We start from the raw sequence: 15,336 nt of genomic DNA, 5'->3' as shown, positions 1-15,336 counted from the left end.
TCAAGTATTAGATTAAGCTTTCTTTTATTGGATATATTTACAGATAGAGTTCTGAATCCTCTGTGATGTTTTTGTTGTTTGGAGAAGATTATGTTCAGTTACATGCCTAGGTATGCTTAGAAAAAGTATTCATTTATTAGGCTAATTGCTCAGTTGGCACATATTAAATTCAGGGGAAGGTTCTAAGGTGAGCTCTACTGAGCTACTAGGATTCTATTAATCCTATTTCATGGGTCAAGAAAACCTCAAACTGAACCACTGAGCCTGGAAGATAATCAAGAGTTTGAGTAGACCTCTAAAGGTCAGCAGTTGAAATACAGGAATCAAGAAAAGATTTGTGAAAACTTTCCTCCTTAATTCACCTGTTACCGTTTACCTTCTTGTGACTACTTTATGGTGACAATGAACTATGTTATGTTGTTTAGAATGTCCCGAACTTTCTTTTACCTCATGTTTTTTGATGTGCCTTTACCATTGACTATAATACTCTCAAATGGCCACCCTCTTCTACACACTGCTAGTGCCACGAGCCTACCTTAGTTGCTTACAGGAGCTCTTTCAAATCTCAGCTTACATGATCTTTCCTTAGGGCCATCTTTTCAGTTCCCAAGACTAAGATAGGTTCCTGTCCTTTATATTCCTGTAATATCCTGTTCTTTCCCCCTATTGTAATGTTTACCAATGCATTTGGTTACATGTTACTTTACTTGCCTGCATTCTCCATTGTAATGTAGACTTCTTGAAGGTGGGGATGGATGGAATCTTATTCTAAGTTGTATTCCTAGTACCTATCATGGCATCTTACACATAATAGGTATTGAATACTTATCTTTTTATTTTATTGACATTAGCAGGTGGGAAAAGCACAGAATAAATCCAAAATGTAGAGCCCCTACAAGACACAGTGGTGGTTTTATACTGGTTAAAAGTACAGATTTGGGAGCCAGATGACCTGGGTTTGGTTTTCAGCCCTGCCATATACTTAGTCTATGGCCTTGGGCAAATTATTTAACCCTCTGTGCTTTAGTTTCTTCACCTGTAACAGAGGGAAAGTAAAAGGATTCTAACACACATGTTTATTAGATTTAAAAGAGTTAGTGAGTTAGTGTGTATACAGAAGACTCAGTAGAACTTTGTAAGTTTAAGGCTAGATTGTTGAGTGAGGAATTAGAAAGAGAAAGCCTCAGTCCAAGGTTTCAGACCACAACTTGCAGGGGGTAGGAAATTCTCCAAGGGCCTGGCTATAGCCTGTGTTTCTCTTCTTCCTGATTGCTTCTTGCATTCCAGGACATCTAGTTTTATTACTAACCCCTACAGCAGTATTTCTTACAAGATTGTCCTTCAACTTTCAGAACCACCTGATTGGATTGGTAAAAATATAGATGTCAAGGCTTTGCTACAGAATCCTTGCAGGAGAGGCCTTGGGGAGCTGTATATAAACACCATCTTGGATGATCATGATGCCTGAAGAGGACCGAACTTTGAGTTTTGCTTTTCTGGACATAGTTCCAGAAACAGAGATGGGTGAGTGAGGTTTGAAGAAGACTCCCTACTGATTCAGAAATGCTTTCAATTGCCCTGCAGCTCTCAATCATAATACGTATGGCTTTTGTTACATCGCTTTATTCCCTGTGTTTTGATGTTTGCAAAAATAGATATAATCAACGTCTTCAAGTACCTTATGGTATAGTTAAGAAAGAGATGACTGTCAAACTCATTAAACAATTAGATAAAAGTTACAAACCAAAGCTTGTAAAAAGTTATAATCCCAAAATTGCAAAATAAAGTTTTGGTACTGAGTTTAATTAAGAAGGGCTAGGTAGTTTTGAGCAATCTGGGAAGATTTTGGAAAATGAGTTGGCTATGAGACATGAGTAGGAACCTGGTGGGCAGAGAGGTAGGGAATGTATAGAGAGCATTGTGACAGGGGTAAGAATGTGACTAAAGGATCAAAGATGGCCATGAGGATGGAACATGTAAGGAAGCTAAAAGAGCTAGGACTCAGATATTTCATGTTAAGCAATAGAAAGTAGTGGGAATCAAGACACACACCCTTATCTCCAGTTATTTTCTATAATCTTAAAAGACCCAGTGGGAAGTCAGAATTTGATCAAATTATGGAGAATCATTGTGAGTCTTTATTTAGGAACTGATAAAATGAAAACTGGAGTCTAGGCAGATTACAGGCATGTTAGTAACCCCCCGCTACCTGTAATATAAATATAGTGTGCTTCCCAGGGATATGTCAAAACAAGCTGGTATAAGAGGCATTAGTAATTGTGTAAAAATAAATAACCTAAAGCAGAACAAATTATAGGAAGAGACAATTGCTAGTAAATTGTGGCTATGGTGATCCCTGCTGAGAGGGATGCTGGCTGGGGTTGTTGAAGAATATGTATGTGCTTGTGTACCCTCATAGTGGCCTCTATGCCCTCACTAGCAGCTTCCCCAATTTCTGTTGTTATTCCTATTTCTGGAATGGTAGCAGGTATTTGCAGTTGGATAACTCTCTCAACCCATATCCTGAATTTTGGGAGTAAAACAACATTCTTTCATTTCATCCAGCTTCTGTCCATTTCTGTTCAAGATGGAAATGTTTCTGCTGGTATAACAATATCAAAATCCTCCAGGGCCTCTCCTGTATGTCAAGGTGATCCAAGCATTAGACAAAATGATTCTCCATAGATCCTTCCTGGGTAACTCCTTCACTATACTTGGCTTCAGCTGAGATGGTTGATTGGATCCATAAATCACATACCTAATCTCTTTAACAAAAAGCTGCTCAGCCATATCCTTGGTCTCCTGTCCAGAGCATGCTTTCTCAATGATAGTTTTTCTGTCTTTACCATTCTGTGAAATCTGGATAGACTAATAACCTCCCAAATCATCAAGTGTTGGCTCCATTTTGCTTAATAGTCCCTTCTTCAATGGACTTCTTTCCACTTGAATTTTAATAAAATCAGCAAGGAGAAGGGCCATATCTTCTACACTTTACTTGGAAATATCCTCAGCTAAATATCCAAATTTATTGCCTACAAGTTCTATTTTCAACACAATTGTAGAATACAATTCAGTCAAGTTCTCTGCCACTTTATGAAAAGTATCTTATTTCCTACAATGTCCAATCACTTGTTACTCATTTCCTTTTGAGAGTGTACCTTTAACATCCATACTTTCACTAATAATCTCATCAAGATGATCTAGGCATTTTCTATCACGTACCTTAGAATTCTTCCAGTCTCTGCCCATTCCCCAATTCCAAAGCTACTTCCACGTATTAAGGTATTTGTTACAGCAGCATACCCACTTCCTGGTACCAGCATTTAAATCAGTCAGGATTCTTCTCTCTCTCTCTGTTCTCTCTCACCCTCTCTCTCTCCCTCATTCTGTATATATACATGAGGGAAAGTATACACCATATAGATATATACACTTTTGAGGAAAAAGAAGAACTGTACCGTGTGTGTGTGTGTGTGTGTGTGTGTGTGTGTGTGTAAATGTATATAAGATTTATTTCAAGCAATTGGCTCACACAGTTGTGGGCTAACAAGTCTGAAATTTGTAGATTCATGCAGACTGGAAGCTGTTAAGCAGGAAGTGAAGCTTCAGTCCACAGATAAAATTTCTTCTTCCTCAGTTTTACTCTTAAGGCCTTTTGATTGATTATATGAGACTTATCCATATTATGAAGGAAAATCTCCTTTACCTAAAATCAAATGATAGTAGATGTAACCACATAGTCAAAAACACCTAGTGTTGTTCACAGCACTAGATTAGTATTTAATTAAATAACTGAAAACTATCATCTAGCCAAGTTGATACACAAAACTAACCATCACAGCCCTTGAATATGTTTTTCTAGCTACCTGGATCTTCCCTCCTCCAGCTAACTCATGGTCACACTTCATATTACAGCACAAATATCTTGTCACTTCTGGTGAATAGTTTTCACTGGGCTCCAGCCCAAGTTCACTCTCTGTTAAATGTCCCTGACAGTGCTCTGCATTTCTGCCCACCACACACCTTATTACTTAGTCAATATCTGAGCCATCTGCTGGACTGAAAGTTCCATGAAGTTCCATGAGTCTATCTTGTTCCCTGCATAGTTGACACTCCACAGTAAGTGAGGGAATAAATAGATCACAGGTTAGGCTGATCCAGATGGTATATTCTCTCCATCCACAGCTCAAGAATTCAGGGCCAGCTCTTGCTATTTTAATAAGATCCAGAAGAATAAAGAAAATAATTTTCATGCTCAATAATACTTGCCTTTGAGAGCATTGTATCTAGGGATAAGATAAAAGATTGAATTTGTAATTGAAGCTGAGCAATAGTTTCCGTTTCTATTTGGTATCTGCCCTTGCCTAGGGGGACAGAAAACCACTGGGGCAATGGATGGGAAGCTCCAGGGTAACCACAGAGTTTTAGGATTCGATGTACAATATGAAAAAAAAACATTTTAAAAAGTAGTGGAAAGAATAGGCTTTGGAGTGATACAGACATGGATTCATGTCCTGATTAGAACATTTACCGTCAGGTGATCTTGACCAAATTACTTTCTTAAGCCTTGGTATCTTTACAATGTTAAGGTGTTTCGGTAAAATTGGTCTATTGAAACCAAACAAGGAGTTCATATATTTGAGGGGAGAACTATTTTAATTTGAAGTAAAAGAGACAAACCTGGATGCAACATAGAAAAACCACTCTCCTTTTCCAGCACCTACGCTATTCAAGACAATGAGGGTATTCAACATACGCCAGTAGATAGAAGGGCAATAATCCAGCCGGAAACTGGAGGTTCTGCTGTTGATGATGGAAAATAAAAGCCTCTAATTGAATTCTGTTTACTGAACATTTTATTTGGGCCAGGCTAAGTTTACACACTATTATTCGATGTACAAAACATTGTAGTTCCTTCAGTTCCACTTAAAAAACGAAGACAGAGCAATTAATTAGGATAGTTAGGCCTAAGATATGTAAATCCCACTTCAAATCTTTATTTGAAAAAAAACTAATCTAATAGTTGCTCTATTGAGAGTGAACAGGTTGTTGGGAAAATCAGAATAAAAATGAGATAATATATTTGAAATTGGTTTGTTCCCTGAACAGATAATAAAATGTATGATTATTTAAAGGCTTGTATCTACATGCTTCAACAACTGAACAAATTTATACTTAAAAAAAAACAAATCAATCAAACTGGTAGTTATTTGGCATCATGTAGACAAAACAATTGTTGATTTGACAATCTTTCACATTGCAACTGGTTGTCATGGCATCATATCGACTGACAAAGAAAAGTGATTCCCTCTTCTCTACATTTTCCAGATTCTATAAAACATTAAATGAAGAGATCTGAAAATAGAGAACTGTTTTAAAGTCTGTACTCAGAGCTTAGTCAGAGGAAAAACTTTAGATCATGCCTTTGGTATGTTCTGAATAAGCTGATATTGAATATGCCCCATGCTGTTTGTCTTTGCGAGATGTCCTAATTTAGACTCTGCTTTTGACCTTCTAGACAGATAGAGGATAGAAATAGCCATGGGACTGGACAAAAGATGAACAATTGTGGTTTCTTTGAGGTATCAAGAATGATACAGTGTTATAATTTAAAATGCTTTTAAAACATTATTTATGTCAGCCTTTCCCAAGATCACATTTCAACTTATTGTACGATCTAGAACTATGATCCAGGGTTCCTGAGGCTAAGTTAAATATCCTCCACCCCACTCCTCACCCTCAAAATGTGCCATACTGTAAAATAAATGGAAACCATTTTGGCTTTCATCTGCCTTCCCTTTTATTTGAATCCTGCATAAAAAACAGCATGTAAGGTCTGCATAATTCTCAATATCCTCACATGCATTTTGCCTAGATAAAGGTGTCTGGAGATGGCACTTCTCAGCATACTGGATGACTCATGGCTTCAGTCTGCTTGCTATGACATAGTTGGAGCTATGTTTCATCTACCACTGTGTCCCCTGACAAGTCCTTAAAAAGACTCCTTATTACATTAAATAGGAAGGCTGAAGGTAAGGTCTCCTGTAGGCCTTCTTAATGATGGGAAGGTTATCATTCCCCATTTCAAAGTCCATTTATCTGTAGCAGTTATTCTGAGTGTAAGGATTACTTCACTGGCAAAAAATGCTTATTTTCCTTTAACCCAACACCTCCCAAGGCAATAAGCGCATGAATCATTCTTTATCTTCTTTAACAGAGAGAAGCACGGGCCTAATTTAAATATTGTAGTGGCCAGACCTACATAACTCAACAGAGCAAAACAAAAAGGACCTTGATGTAGTCTTATGAAGATGGCTAATGGTTCTCTGAATGCTTCTATGTCAAGAGGACTGCAAAACCATTTATAAAAGTTTCAACCAAGACCAGAGATACAATTTCAGTTCTTGGCCAGATTATGAACATGAGGAAATGATAGCTCATTGAAGCTCAAATCTGAAGTTGAAAAATGGCTACTATGTTATCTGTTACATAGACAATTGGCTATTTCTTCTCTTATCAGAACTAATTTAAAGTCCGTTTAAAACCACCAGTGTAGTAACGTCTCTTTTCATAAGATTATATTTGCACAACATTGTACAGCATGCCCCCATCCACTTATCACATGCATGAATTTTAAGGGGGCCTATGCATGTGATCTCAAAGTCTTTTTATAACAGCATCAGAGAAATGGGAACTTAAATGGACTGTGTACAGCTACACAGTTAGTGTATAGGGAAACCTGGCCTTCTGGCTCAAGAGTTCTTTCCAACATATCACACTGCTTCTGACAGGTCTACTCCTGAACAACTCAAGTTTTTGTTGTTTTTAGGTTTTGTTGTGTTTCTCACCAGACACTGCCTAGCACCCTCCATCTAATTTTGCATAACTCTTGACTTTATTTTCCTTATTATGTCCTATTCATCAATTATTCTTTAATGATGCCCATAGTTCTACATAGCCTATGATTTCACATAAGTCAAATTGTTTGCTACATTTGAAAGGATTCTTTTCAGGGTCTTCATTGTAAAAGTAATAAGTGTATATTGACTTATGTCACTCCATGCCTGCATTTAATGGATTCAGAAAATCCACGTTCAAAGTATTCTATTTTTCAATATTGTACATAGGATGAAACAGAGGCTTATAGTACAGTTCTAGTAAACCTAGAAACTCTAGGGATGACATTGCCCAGAATCTAGAATGAAAGGAAGAATTACTTTATTTTCCTTCTTGGTATGTATGCAAAGGAGAGTTGATGTTCTTTCCCTTTGTAAAGATTCCAGTTTCATGGGGAAGACATTAAATATGTGATTATCGTGTGAGTTTTACAAAAGGGCAGCTGCAAAGAGAGCACTAGACATTGTGTTTGGCCCACATATTCTGAAAGAGTTTATATTTCCTTTCTAAGGGCAGTGATATACATATTTCATGCAGATGTTCACTCGCTGTTCTGTGCTGGAAGGGCTCAATAGGTCATTGCCACTGTGAATTTGCCTGTTCTCATTGATGTTAATTTGTACCTTATTGTTTTAAACCACAGGTTTTCTAACTTTCACTGGAGAGCAAGGTGGTTTGGGGGAAAGATAAGCATGTGCTAGACCTGGTTGACTTCCCAGCTTTCTCCTTTACAGGTTGTGTGGCTGTGGACAAGTCACTTAACATGTCAAAGACTCAGTTTCTTCATATGCAAATTGATGCTAAGATTGATAATCACCTTTCTATGAGGATGATGTGAAATACTGTACATGAAAATGGTTTTCTCTACAAACTACCAATATTACTTGTTTTATAGCCAGTTTCAGAATGTTTCAAAGGTAGTGACAGAGTTAATATACAGTTCTCAGTGTTTTTTTCCTAATCTTTCCTTGTTCTTCATCCATAATAAACTTCTATTCCAGAAAAACTTGGGAAACATAAACTATAATCTTAGGCAGAGACTGTAGAGCAAAAAGAATGGCATCAGAGGAAGTGAGACCATGAACTGAAAACTCTGATGTTTAGCATTAAACAGAATATGGAAAATTCATGCTGCTATAGATTCATTAGTGGGGGTGGGGGAAACAAAAAACAAAAAAACAGGAGAGAATGCACCAAACTATCCCTTTGAAGTCCTGGGTGGATCAAAGGGAAAGACAACTAGGGAGGCAGGATTCTGAGAAACTGGAAGGAAAAAGCCATTTGGGCCAACTTGAGAAAGGGCTGCAGGTCTCATGCTAGATTCTTCTCCTCCCTAAGCACTTCTTGTTTTGAGTGGTATTTGAACAAATGAACTGACAAATCAAATGTTTGGTGTGATGTGGCTGTGATGGAGACAAATGTCCATTGGAACATATAGGACCTAAAATGAAAGTAAGGGGCTACAGAATTAATGCAATATATCACCACTCTCCCATATGTCAGCTTTAAAGATTTGGTTTCTTAGAAACTTACAGAAGTGAGAGGCTGGTGAATTAATCCAATGCATCATCACAAGGTCCCTCAGTATCTATCTGTAAATTCTAGCCTCTAAAGGTACAGGGGATAGTTTTAGTAATGTTCGGGTATTTATGAGTTGTACAAGTTTCCCTTTAGCTCAGTCATTGGGAAGTTATTCACAAAAGATAAGAAAACAGCCTAAATCAACAGCAGCATTAAACTGGAATCATCTTTCTTCTTAAACTAAAAATAGGAAATGCTCCATTCCCATATTATAAAAATAAATTCCAACCCAATTATTTTCTCCTATTCAATTCAGTTACCATATCCATATTGTGTTCTTGGGCTGATAATGAGAGGTTTATCTTTTTTTTTTTTTTTTTTTTTTTTTGTGGCTCTGCCTGTCAAAGGAGAGCCCCATGGGAGCAGAAAGTGTAAGTTTTATGTCTGCAGACACATATTTATTTTCCTTCTGATGAAGGTGCTATGTAGGGATTTGCCTTCAATTTAGAACACAGTTTCTCCCTAAGTAGTTTGTTCTTAATCACTCAGCCAGCAGACCATAATAGCTAATTTTATATAAGGATTACATCTTCTTTTGATTCACATTTATTTGAATTTCACAATTCAAATAAGAGAGAAAAACATGTCCAACTTTTCTTGGGCTGGAGACACTGACGAGATATGAGATGTTACATAGTCATGAGACAGTTGGTCTGAATATTAAGTGAAAATCATAAAGTCTACAACATTTTGGCTTGAATAATAGATCATTAATGCTTATAAAAGACAGGATCTTTATTATGGAGTTGATCAGGACTCCTAAAAATATGTTTATGATATATAATTGCCCAAAGAGTTAGAAACTAAAGCTTCCTTTCTTCATACATATAAGAACCATAGTTTGTTTTAATTTATACCTAAAATTAAAAAAAACTAAGTCATGCCTGATGTTGGAAAAGGCAACTATTTCTGCTAATGTAGAAATACCACCTTGGTTTGACAGTTTCGCAAATATACATTTGGAAACAGAGGTTATTAGCTATTACTCTTGGTATTAGAATGACAGCATAAATTCTCAGACCAATGTATGCTGACATATATATATATATATATATATATATATATATATATATATATGTATATGTATATCCCAAACTCCCAAGCTGCCTAGTTATTGGGTGACAATGGTGCTATGCTCTTCAGTGTCAAGGGGCAGTGGCGGCTGTCACAGAGAACAGCGGGTGGCCATGCGGTGGCTGTATCTCCACTGTAACTTTTCACAGCTGTTTGACTTAGCAGTCGAGCTGCAGTACAGAAGGAACACCCAGCTTGCTCTCGTTTATGTAACAGATTTGAAGGGTATATGGAGGTGAATGACTTCTCTTGTTAAAATGGTCTAATGGCTTCCGGAGTTCCTTTCCAAAGGGTAGGAGTTCAGTGGCCTGAGGGATCAGGTGGAAACCACATTGGTTTTGGTGGTAAGAGGTACTTGCCAAGAAAGAGGAGAGTGGAGAAGAATTCATGTTGATCCCTCATCTAGGCCTCATGGTGCCTTAACTGTTCTCACCACTCAGCTGGCAATCCATGGAGAGGGAAACAAAACTATGTGATTTTCCTTGCGTTAACTTAAGGTAGATATATTTTGGCAAGATCCATTTGGGAATGGATGAGATATATGAATCCATGAGAATTTTTGTTTGTTTTACTTTGCTTTTGGACAACTGTCCAATCCCTACTTTAAATACTTAAGAACTTCGTCTTATGGCTCAGAATATGATGGTTTAAATTACTAGATCAGCATGCATTAGAAATAAGGACAATTTTCCTTGCCTGTTAATTCTTGAATTTTATTGAGAAATAGAGATTCTATATTATCTTTAATACATACTTAGGTTGGCTAGAATATATTGGGAAATAAATTAATATCTACGCTCATAGTACTTATAAAGCAATCTTATATAAGTTTGATGTAAGAGCTCAATAAAAAAGGGTTTTTGTTAATTTCACTTTTTATTTGATAAAAATACCAATAAATTTTTCTTAATTTTTAGATTGCTTCAAACTTTTTTTTTTTTGTATATGTGTGGTCTGTTTTAGAGCAATTGAACCACGGGTGTTTCCTAATTCAGAATTAGACAGTTTTTTCAATGTGGTCTTTGAGTACTGTGTCTCCTCCTCTGATTTTTTTCTCGAGATGGGAAACAATTTTTTTTCCTCTTGCAAAATATTTAGAGACCTAAAAGTATCTCTGAATTGTGCATTAAAATTGTGCAGGGTGGCCCATAGTAGCAGAAAGGAAATTATCTTAGATTTGTGAGTTTCTTTATTTTTTGCCAATTTTGAAAATGGCTTAATATATCTGTAAGGAGAGCTAACATCCCTTCCTGCTGCAGTATTTTAACCATCTGAGTTGTGAGTGTAACAGGTCAGAAATTAAGAGACTGAACCCCTCTGAAGGTTTTTTATCAGCATCCTACTATGTGCCAGTCCTTTATAGGTCAGTCAGTGTTACAGCAGAAATGGAAAGTTCTGTTTTATACCTAAGGGCACAATTAAAAGCTTACGTTTAATTAAGTGCTGGGTTGCATGATTCAGACAGTAGACACTACAGGAGCTCAGAGAATGGAAAGACTGAAAATATCTAAGATCAGAATAATTTATTTGAAATCAGTAACCATAGCACTTACTTACAACTTTCTAAAAGTCCAAATAATGCAGTCAAATTTGTGACAAGATGAAAAAGCCGACTCAAGTACTCAGCGTTCACATGGAAATAGTAGACAAATAGTAGGTTGTTCCGATCCAGCTGTGATATTGAAAATGTCACTTTTACTTGTTCTGTATTATCGCCTCTGAATTCTTTTATATGTAAAACCCAAAGGTCACCTGACACATCATCAGGCAATTACTACTTCTTTCATTGTGTAAGTCAATGGCGGATAAAGTACACATCATTACAGTTCAGGAACACGCTATTCTTTTCCTCTTACACCCAGGCACCTCCTTGGTGATATGCATGGTTTGGAAGGGTAGGGAAATAAAGTTAGTAGGAGTAATCACACAGTTGCCTGCTGTGAAGAAGAGTGAGCTTTATTTACAGCACAGCATTCTGATTTGGCTTTAAAAGAATTACATCAACTAAAAATTATACATAATAGACTTGGCAGAAACATAAGCTGGTGGTCAGGCCTGATTATATCAAACGGAAACACTTGGAAAGTAATGTTGCCAAGGTATCGCTTACTCAGATTTATAACAGGTGTCCAAGGGACAGTAACCCTCCCAGATTCTCAACTGCTTTTCAAATGCTAAGATTTTGAGCTAGAGATACCCTGTGGTTCCTTGACAAAAAGTGTTATGCTAATCTAGATCTATCCAAGCTTCTGATCTAAGATAAGGTGAAGCCTAAAAGAAAATCACCTAGTGAATGGATCCTTTCCTTGCAATGTCTTCACGATAAATTTGATAGGAATATTTAGGCTGTATATATAAAGATCAAACTAGAAAAATATGACAAATAATATCTTGAGTAAGAAGAACACACAGGAAAAAAACTCACTAATAATAAATAATTAGCATATAGCATAATTGGTATTGTTTAGGATAAATTTGCAATTTTTTCCCCAAACTAATATGTTTAAGGATTAACGTAATTGCTTTTAAAGAACTGTTTGTATGCGAGTAAAACACAGGAGCCTTAGTTTTAACAGATAAATTTTTAAAAAATCACTTGTTTACTTGTCTGTTTTTCTTTCTAGATGGCAAGTTTTACAAAGCTAAGGAGTGTCATGTATTCCTATCTATACTACCAGCACTTAGCACAATTCCTGGTCCATCGCCTATGCTCAGGAAATGTTGGGAAATGATACTAAAAGTTATTTTCCATTATGGGTTTTCTCAACAAGAACATTAAGAAAAACAAACAAACAAAAAATGGGTGAAGGCCAGAAGTTTTAAAGCATTTAGTTGTCTGAGCAAAATGAGACTTGATATTCCCTGTTGGCACAGCCTCATTTTTAATTAAACGAGGCATGTAAAATAAAGTAGCAATTTCATTGAGTTAATGAGGAAATTCTTTTGTTTCTTTCATCCAGCAGTAACTAGGTTTTTAAGATCCATTTGGGCATGATGTAGATGTAGGCTTCAGTTTGGATTCATCACTAGGGCAAGTTCTGCCACCTTTACGTATATGTTGAGACTATAGGAAATCATTTTGCTATGTGTCAAAAATTTCCAAATTTGAGAGATCAATAATAGTGAAAAAATATTTGCAACCATTGAAGAGAACTTTTTCATAAGAAAAAAATGTAGCCAAGTATAGGAAACTGATGTTATCATCCATGAAAAGTGTGTTCAACATAATTATTCATATAGATAGTGTATTAAATTTTTGCTGAATTTTCCACATGAAGGTCTTTGTAATATTTTAGTACTGTCTGAAAGGTGTTCTAACCTTAACATTAGAACATAATTATTAGGAAATAATTCAATTCAATGGCTAAAGTACATATGCATCTCTAAATTGGTACTGTTAAGTTTCATTTTCAGAATCCAGTCTATAGTATATAGAAACTTCCCAGAAAAAAATATGGAACATCTAAAAGGTAAAATATATGTTTTCAGGAATTTGGATGTCTGTTTTCTATTTAAAGATTCTGCTATTTAACACAAGAATTAAAAAAAAATTTAAATGTTTGTATGCTCATGAAGGTAGTGTTGTCTATTATGTAGGTATATCATAAAGATTTTATAGATGACAAATAGAGGTGAAGAGAATATATTGCTCATGTTTACACAAGTAGTAAATGAGACAGGATTTGAACTCTGACATCTGGCTTAGGGCCAGAATACATTTTACCTGTTAAAACAAACAAACAAACATTTTTGAAATGGAAAAAATAAATAAATAAAAGCAACCTCTGAAGTTCAGTTGGATGACTGGCATCCCAACCCCAGTCTACCTCTCCTTGATTCTCAGGGGTAATGACTTCTGTTTGGTACATATTCTTCCAGACCTTTTGCTGTGCATTTGCATAAATACATATGCACTCTAAGAATATATGGTATCCTGTATTTTATGGTTTTAATACGTAAGTGATATAATGTTTTGTCATTTTGAAACAATTTTGAATATAACCTCATGTCTTAGAGACACTTCCAGGTTAACATATTTAGTTCTACCTCTTCCTTATAAAATGCTATGTGCCGTAACATCGCATCATGACCATCTTTTCCCTTCTTTTAACCGCTTTTGTCTTCATGAACCGTAAGATTATTTCCATGTGGGAGAGGAAAAATGCATATGTTAGGCAGTGACTTGACTTCTATATTATCTCCACAACATTAGAGTGTCACCACAAAATTTTGAATCATAGTTATATTTGAAACTAGAAAGCTGGTCTCGAGGATTGTAGGGAAACTCGGGGCAAGCTGTTAGAACTAAGCTTCTTGTTTTGAAGTAATATATTTATGACTCTGAGTCTCATTGTTCTCTTCTGTAATTGGACATTGCTCTGCCATATGTCTATATCTATAGTTTTGCTCTCCAAAGTGTGAAGTATTTTACAAATATTAGGTGATATTCTTGTATCAATTTAATTCATCATCCATTTATTGAATATTTGCTATGAGATGTATTCCAATGTAGGTATCATAGAAAGTAAAATAAATATGTTATCTAAGAGCTTGTGATATAGTAAAAGTAAAAGGCACAAATATAAAAAATTCTGAAAAAGAAGTGTATGATCTGAATAATAGGAGAGATGCAAGGATCACCTGGATTACAGGGGAAAGAGAGAGTACTCCAATTAAAGAGGCTGTGAGGGACGCCTGGGTGGCTCAGTCGGTTGAGCATCCAACTTTGGTTCAGGTGAGGATCTCATGGCTTGTGTGTTTGAGTCCCGCATTGGGCTCTGTGCTGACAGCTCAGAACCTGGAGCCTGCTTCGGATTCTGTGTCTCTCTCTCCCTCTGCCCTTCCCCCATTCGCACTAGGCCTCTCTTCTCTCTCTCTCTCTCTCAAAAATAAATAAACATTAAAAATTTGTTTAAAAGAGGCTGTGAAATACTTCTTGAGAGAGAGGAAATAGGCGGTAGAAATTTGAGAGACACATTAGTTAGAGTATAAGAGGAAGAGAGGAACGGATTGTTCTAAATTCCCTCTTATATAAATTGGACTTGGATGATTTATTCAGACTAGTGTTCTGGAGCTAGTGAGTCTTATTGGCATGAGACTCTTTCAAGAGCATTATCAAGGAATCTAAAAGCCTTTGCTTAGTGTCAGAGTTGTGTTGGAAAATCAAACATGTAGTCGTAATAAAGTGTCAATCTAAGGGATCTTCAGAGAAGTAAAAGCCAGCTCTGATACAGAGCTCCAGTAAATGTGAGGCATGCTAAAATGCACAACACAGGACTTCTGGAAGATGGCTATGAATCAGTGCCTAGGAGACCTGATAAGGCACCAGGATACAGAATCAAGTGTTTGTGTGTTTGTTTGTTTGTTTGTTTGTTTGTTTTGAAGTAATCCCTACTCCCAACATTGGGCTCAAACTCATGACCCTGAGATCAAGAATGGCATGTTTTACTGACTGAGCCAGTCAGGTGCCCCTTCAGGTGTCTTTTTATAGGATGTTTCAGGTTTCACCATAAATAGAGGGAAGGGTTTTAAGGGCAATGAAAATAATTCAAGCAAGATTGTGAACTGGGAACATCCAGGGCTTGTCATCAGGCAGGTAGCATGATTTAAGATGTTTTTGGGTGATGAATAAGAGAGGAAGACAGAAGGTGGTACAGAGGGTGAAGACACTGGAAATGTGGATTAGAGGACATTGTGACTTTGAACCAATGTGAGGTTCTATTTTGATGATATACGGTGAAATACTAAAGCTTTTCTTCCACAGAGTGAGACATGATCAACTGT

This window comes from Panthera leo, chromosome C1, assembly GCF_018350215.1.
Source record: "Panthera leo isolate Ple1 chromosome C1, P.leo_Ple1_pat1.1, whole genome shotgun sequence".
In the NCBI taxonomy this organism is placed as follows: domain Eukaryota; kingdom Metazoa; phylum Chordata; class Mammalia; order Carnivora; family Felidae; genus Panthera; species Panthera leo.
This window is presented reverse-complemented; position numbering follows the sequence as displayed.